This window comes from Chaetodon auriga, chromosome 3 (genome assembly GCF_051107435.1).
Source record: "Chaetodon auriga isolate fChaAug3 chromosome 3, fChaAug3.hap1, whole genome shotgun sequence".
Taxonomy (NCBI): Eukaryota; Metazoa; Chordata; class Actinopteri; order Chaetodontiformes; family Chaetodontidae; genus Chaetodon; species Chaetodon auriga.
The window spans coordinates 29,895,590-29,902,962 of NC_135076.1; the positions used below are offsets into that span (position 1 = coordinate 29,895,590).

The window sequence follows — 7,373 nt, forward strand, 5'->3', positions numbered from 1 at the left end:
TCACTGGTAAACCCAGTTTGTCCCATTACTGATCCAGTCCAGATTCATTAACAGAGAAATGTTTGTGATTATCAATTCAAAGTGAGCTTTCCCGTCTTCATCATATCAGCTAATCTCATGTTCACGTCGGTCCGTCTCTCACTACTGTCTGACTTCCTGTCTCCGAATCCCAAGCCCATTGGTTCCTGCCTGAAGTAAATCTTTAAAACTCCTCACAAATATTGAGTTTCATGTTTAAAAGCTTCATTATCTCCTCAAGCAGCTGCTCACTGTAGTTCTTCTCAGACAAACAGGAGGAAATGGAGCTTTTGTTGGGACTATTTTCAGCGGCGGATGAATCCACGTTTGGTGCTGGAGAGAGTGTTTGAGACAGCAGATACATTCAGTGTGAACATGAGGAAAAATAAAGAATATGAGCAGAATGAACTTCATCTTCACCGGCTGCGTCAAACGAATGAGCTTAAACAAGCGATCATCTTTCTTTCCATCATTCACAAATAAAACTGACGATCAAATACTTTCATCCTTTCAAAAAGCCAAATACATTCACGTGATACATCCAACAAACCAAAACCACATGATCTGATACCAGGAACCAGCAGCAGAGCTGATCCTGATCCTGATCCTGATCCTGATCCTGATCTTGATCATGATCCTGATCCACCACATCAAATCAGATCAAATCAAATCAAATCAAATCAAATCAAATCAGATCAAATCAAATCAAATCAAATCAAATCAAATCAAATCAAATCTGCCTTTAATGGATCAATGAGTGAAAAACACACCGAGAGAAGAACAAAGATCAAAAACACAGAGGAAGCATGAAAACACACATCGTCATCATGAACCAGTGGAACCAGTACAGACTGGGAGAGACCGCGGGAGACGTTCAAGGCCCGACACCAACAACAAGCTGACAGTCAAATGATCAAATCCGACAGATCTTCAGCTTTGATTCGAGACGAGACGTTCATGAGCAGAAATGATCCAGATCAGATCAGAACAAATGAACGAATGAATTCATCAGTTCACAGGAAGACAAACGGGTTTGATTTCAGGGTGAATCTCTTTTTTAATTTGACCTCTGAAATGTGTTTTTTTTTAGCTGCTGCTTTTCTTTCTGACGACATCTATGATTCATCAGCTCCTCCATCCTCCATCCCTCCGCCTGCACGGAGGAGGACAAAAAAAAAAAAAAAAACAGGACGCAGCCCTGAAAACCCGCATGAAAGATGGAGGAGACGAGAACAGCGAACCAACCCTGAAACCATCATTTCCACATTTAGACCTTCTCGATCTCCGCTGGAGGTTTTAAATCAGCCTCTGATCTGCGCTGATCACCGAGCCTCCTGCTCCCTTCATCCGCAGAGCCGAGACCGACCGGACCGAACCGGGGAGCCAGGCGGGTCCGTTTACTAGTACTAATACTAGGTACTAATACTCCACAAAGAAATACGACATAAATACGAGATAAAGGCAGAAAGAGAAGGAGCGGCAGGTTCTTACCTCATGACTCCGAACAGAGCTGAAGATCACTGAGAGAGAGAGGGAGGGGGGAGAGAGAGAGAGGGTGGGGGGAGAGAGAGAGAGGGAGGAGGGAGAGAGAGAGGGAAGAGGGAGAGAGAGAGGGAGGGGGGAGAGAGAGAGGGAGAGAAGAAGGGAGGAGGGAGAGAGAGAGAGAGGCTGGGGGGAGGGGGACACTGTACACTGTAGTATTACTACCTTTGCTGACATATGAGTACTTCCTTCTTCTGTGTGTGAAGTGAAAAATACTTTTTCCAGATTATGTCTGAATTATTCATTTATCTCTTGCTACATGCTACATGCTACATGCTACGTGCTAAATATGTGTAAAATATTGTAATATTTTTGAAGACTCATCGTTTCCTAAATTTAGCCAATCAGATGTGATTTGGTGACCAGCTGACCTGTCCATCATCCTGCTCTGACAGAAGGTGATGGAGGTGTGGGTGGAGGTCCGTCCATCTCTCTGTCCGTCTGTGTCTCTGTCTGTCTGTCTGTCTGTCTGTGATTGTCTGTCCATCTTGTTGGTGGATAAACCTTCAGATGTTGAGACAACGCCCACATCTGTGTGTTATGATGATGATGATGAAGATGATGATGATGATAATGATGATGATGATGATGATGATGATGATGATGATGATTTTGTTACCGCCTCCCCATCAGTATCCAGGTACCTGCTTGGTTTTGGTCTCAGGATGAGGACAAAGGTCAGAGGTCATTTGTATTCAGCATGACATCATCATGGTCCATGTGTGGAATCATCTGAGAATTCATACTAATAATAATTAACAGACAGTTTTTCTGCTTGTTATCAACAGAAGCTTTTACTCAAGTTTGAGAAGAAATGTTTGGATGTGAGACCAAGAAGAAGAAGACCAAACAAACAAACAAACAAACAAACAACAAACAAACAAACAAACAAAGCTGAGTTTAAGGTTGTCTCAAACGTCTGGAAAAGAAGGCAAACAGATCATTTAACGAGTATTTTCTCTCATGTCTCTCATGTGTCTCATGTGTCTCATGTGTCTCTCATGTCTCTCATGTGTCTCATGTGACTCTGATGTCTCTCATGTGTCTCATGTGTCTCATGTGTCTCTCATGTCTCTCATGTGTCTCATGTGACTCTGATGTCTCTCATGTGTCTCGTGTCTCTGATGTCTCTGATGTCTCTCATGTGTCTCATGTGTCTCTGATGTCTCTCATGTGTCTCATGCGTCTCGTGTCTCTGATGTCTCTGATGTCTCTCATGTGTCTCATGTGTCTCTCATGTCTCTCATGTGTCTTGTGTCTCTCATGTGTCTCATGTGTCTCTCATGTCTCTGATGTGTCTCTGATGTTTCTGATGTCTCTCATGTGTCTCGTGTCTCTCATGTGTCTCATGTGTCTCTGATGTCTCTGATGTCTCTTGTGTCTCTGATGTCTCTCATGTCTCTCATGTGTCTCTGATGTCTGTCATGTCTCTCATGTCTCATGTGTCTCTGATGTCTCTGATGTGCCTGATGTGTCTGATGTGTCTGATGTGTCTGATGTGTCTCTGATGTCTCTCATGTGTCTCTCGTGTCTCTCATGTCTCTCATGTCTGTCATGTGTCTCGTGTCTCTCATGTCTCTCATGTCTGTCATGTGTCTCGTGTCTGTCATGTGTCTCATGTGTCTTTCATGTCTCTCATGTCTCTCATGTCTCTCATGTGTCTCGTGTCTCTCATGTCTCTGATGTCTCTCATGTGTCTCGTGTCTCTCATGTCTGTCATGTGTCTCGTGTCTCTGATGTCTCTGATGTCTCTCATGTGTCTCATGTGTCTCTCATGTCTCTCATGTGTCTCGTGTCTCTCATGTCTCTCATGTTTGAGGGTTTCATTGTGAAGTTCTTCAGCTGCCTTTATGTTTTTGGACTTCTGGTTCTGGCTCAGATGAATTTCTGGTGTCATAATTTCTCGCAGGCTGGACATTCATTCATTCATTCAGTCATTCATTCACACAGTGTATTCCCTGTGCTTCTGCCTGTATCAAATCAACCAATCACAGCAGACAGAGACTTCCACTTCCAGCTGCTGTCTGAGTGCAGTTCTGCAGCTTTCCACCAGAGGATGCTGCAGGTTTGTTTGTGTCCTGCTGCAGGACGAGCTTCAGCCCTTTAGTGTGACTCTTCTGTTCATGTTATGTAAAATCCACAAAGTTCAGGACTAATCAATAACTGATTGATTGTTATCACATCCCAGCAGGCAGCAGAACATTGAATTATTAACAGTTTCCTCCTCACAGGAAAGACACTAAATTTGACGGCTTTCACTCTGAGTCCAGTCCAGGTCTGCAGGACACTGGAGCTTTGGAGAGGGCCCCACGTCCAGGTCCGGACCCCCAGAGCCTCAACAGCTACCGGCTCTGACATCACACCCGATGAAGACCCTGAGAGGCTGGTCCTCGTCCGTCTCCATCACCTGCTGAGCCCATCTCAGGCCAACCATCAGCCTGTCATCAGGGTGGATGAAGCTGGAAAAGGACGGAGCAGAGTCACGTTCTGTGATTCCTCCAGTGACTTCAGTGACGTCATAATAACATGAGGGCGTTTGATTAAGACCCAATCAAATCTTCTTTAAAGTTTTATTGTACTGGAAAAAATGATGTTTTTATTGGTTTGAGTCTAAAGATGAATCCATGAATTAAAGACGGGAAGAACTTCAAGAAAAAACAGGAAATAAAATTATGGAAATGGAATGCGGCCTGATGTTCTCATGTTCTCATGATCTGATGTTCTGTTGGTCTGATGTTCTCATGTTCTCATGTTCTCACGTTCTGATGTTCTCACGTTCTGATGTTCTGAATGTCTGATGTTCTGATGTTCTCTCTCTTGACTTTCTGCTGTTTTTCCTGTTTCTGTTTCATAAAAACGGTCTGATCTTGGTTCTCGTGATGGGATCTAACAGGAAACATGATCACATCTATGTGACATAAATAATATCTGACAGTATAAAAACTCTTCTGTGTTATTAAGACTTGGATGGACAGTCAATCGTCTCTGCACTCTGTTTCTAATACAGTCGAATGTCTTTTTTTGTCCTCTTCTGTCTCGTGGTGACGTATGCGTGTGAGTGACGCTGATGGAGATGAAGGTGTGGAGCCAAAATGTATTTTTACTTTCATGATGATGATGATGATGATGAAGATGATGATGAGGCGCCAGGGTGGAGGCTGAAAATAAGACTTCCGCTCGGCGATAACGCCCTTCAAAATAAGATTGAAAATAACTAAATATATATTTTTATAGTAGTCGGTTCGTTCATCGTGATTTTGATTCCGGTCTCTGACATCAACACATCAGACACAGAGACATTTTACTAATATAGACACCAAAGCTGCTCTGAATTTAGACTCTTTCATTTTACCTTATGTATCTGAGCTACATAAGTAAGGGATACCTGTCGAGACTTGGATTTCATGCCGGAAATGAAGGGGCTCTGTACATTGACGGAAACCAGGCTTTTATTCTGACAACAAGCGAGCGGAAGTGGTGTGTCCTGTTTTGCCAGCGGAGCGGAGGAAGGAGGTGATGGTGATGGAGTGAGGAGGAGGAGGAAGAGGAGGGCTGATGTGTGCTGATCAGCAGCAGGTCTGATGATGATGATGATGATGATGATGATGATGTGAGTCAGAGAGCGGAGGGTTCAGGATGCTCACAGCCGCTCCAGAGTAGACAAACCCCGCACGCAGACAGACTGAGGACCGCCTGAGGAGGCACGGTGAGTCCGCACATCACACCGACTCTCACGCACCGACAGCGGGGAGCCGACTGACAGCAGCCCGGCAGCAGAGCTCCACAGTCGGTCTGCTTCCAGCGAGCGGCTCGGTGCTGCCGGGGCTCACATTTCATAACTGTGCATGTGCGCGCGCGTGTTTGTGTGTGATTATGCACGTTCATCCAGCTGCTGAGCGCGCGCCCGGCTGTGCGCGTGACCGACCTGTCCTTACCGTGGAGCGGAGTCAGACTGATTAACATGATGAGATGAGATAATGAGAGTCTGCAGCTGATTGAGACTGAGAACAAAGCAGCAGGTGTGTGTGTGCGTGCGTGCGTGCGTGCGTGCGTGTGTGTGTGTGTGCGTGCGTGCGTGCGTGCGTGTGTGTGTGTGTCGTGACGACAGAGACACGAGTCTGTTACTGCCGTCAAATATCATCAGAGGAGTCCGCACAGAAATATGGATGGAAACACGATGCAGCAAATGTCCAAATGTCACATGACACGAGTTTGTTTTACTGCTTCATCAGCGGTGGAAGAAATACTGACTCTGATCTTTTACTACAGTTAAGTAGTAATACCACGCTGTACAAGTACGAGTACTTCATTCTTCATTCATTTCTCTGCAGCTGTTACATCGACATTTACTTCATAATGACGCTTAAAGAAAAGACTTAAAGTAAAAGCAGTAGTACCACAGAGAAGTACTCTGTTACACAAGTCCTGCATTTGAAATCTGACCGAAGTTTAAGTACTAAAGTGAAAGTACTCATTTTGTGGAATGCTGATTTCACAGTACATTCTATGACTGTATGCCGATGTCACATCACTGAATTATGATGCTGATGTTCTTTAAGCTGGTGACGTCCTTCATCCTGCTGACCTGTAACATCCATACATCAATAATGTGAATCTGCAGTTAATTAAAGTTATCAAATGAACAGTGAGGTAGACATGTGAAGTTGCAGAAAATGGTACAAGTACCTCACAGCTGTACCTCAGTACTTGAGTAAATGTACTTTCTGTCACAGCTTTATTGTTACTGAGTAATTCAATGAATAACCTGCATCATTTTTTCTAAACGTTTCCTGTAAACCTGTGCAGTGACAGTGAGCGCAGTGCAGTAGAAGTCGCTGGAAATGGGAGAACTCAAGTAAAGTACAAGTACATAAAACATAATTCAATGTACTTTCCACCATAACAGTAATACTGTAATAGGATACAGGCAGCACTCATAGGAATATACAGTAGTATTATCATGTCATAGTGACCTTATCAGATACTCATCACAGGAATATTCTTAGAATATTACAGGAAATGAAGTAGTGTGCATAGTAATATTGCAGTAAAATCCAAATATTTTTGGTGGTGTGTGGCTTCACAGCAGTGTTCATGTGGCGTCGTGGTCAGTCGCCAAAGTCTGAATCATAGAAACTTCACTGTCCACCAAAGTGGACCCTGAAACATGACACATGTCCAACACATGGGAACAGGAGACAGTCACAGTATAAAAAGCAGCAGACAGCAGTAGAAGTACACATACACTAATACTACTACAGCTAATGTATAACAGATACTACCACTGCTGCTGTGGTACTGCTGATAATAGGAGTACTGACTGCGTCTTCTCATTTTAAGATTTCATATTTGATTAAAGTGTATTTAAAGATGCAAAATATCAAAAATAATCATATTTAGAAAATACGAAATGTGTAATATTTTAGTAAAGACACAGAACATGAAGCAGAGAACACTGTCGCCTCACAGCAAGAAGGTCCCGGTTCGATTCTCGCTGCAGGCACCGGGGGCGTGTCCTCCACCACGCCTTCGGTGCCTGCTGCAAAAAAAGAGGCCTTTCTGTGTGGAGTTTGCATGTTCTCCCCGTGTTCACCTGCGGTGTCCTCCGTAAAATATCCCGCACTAAAAACATGCGAGAAGATCACCACCTGACCAATGGTGACGGCGAAGAAGGGTCCCCGGGCGCCGGTCTGGCTGCCCACCGCTCCTGGTCTGACGCAGAGGAGGGACGACCAGGATGGGTTAAAGGCGGAGGACAAATTTGACCTCGTGTGCTGTGTGTGCGTGTGTGCGTGTGTGTGACGAATAAAGGG

At 44.3% G+C, this 7,373-nt stretch overlaps 3 protein-coding genes across 3 annotated transcripts in view; 2 read left to right on the top strand and 1 right to left on the bottom strand.

Moving 5' to 3' along the window:
* apc2 (APC regulator of WNT signaling pathway 2) overlaps positions 1 to 1,534 on the bottom strand; it is a 34,224-nt gene extending 32,690 nt beyond the window's left edge. Inside the window, exon 1 of the mRNA XM_076726828.1 lies at positions 1,510 to 1,534. The gene's annotated coding sequence lies outside the window, so the exon portion shown is untranslated. The remainder of the gene's footprint in view (positions 1 to 1,509) is intronic.
* Positions 1 to 7,373, top strand: part of reep6 (receptor accessory protein 6) — a 151,659-nt gene that overhangs the window by 45,591 nt on the left and 98,695 nt on the right. The gene's annotated exons all lie outside the window — the stretch shown is intronic.
* diras1a (DIRAS family, GTP-binding RAS-like 1a) overlaps positions 5,034 to 7,373 on the top strand; it is a 13,266-nt gene continuing 10,926 nt past the window's right edge. The window contains exon 1 of the mRNA XM_076726847.1: positions 5,034 to 5,266. The gene's annotated coding sequence lies outside the window, so the exon portion shown is untranslated. The remainder of the gene's footprint in view (positions 5,267 to 7,373) is intronic.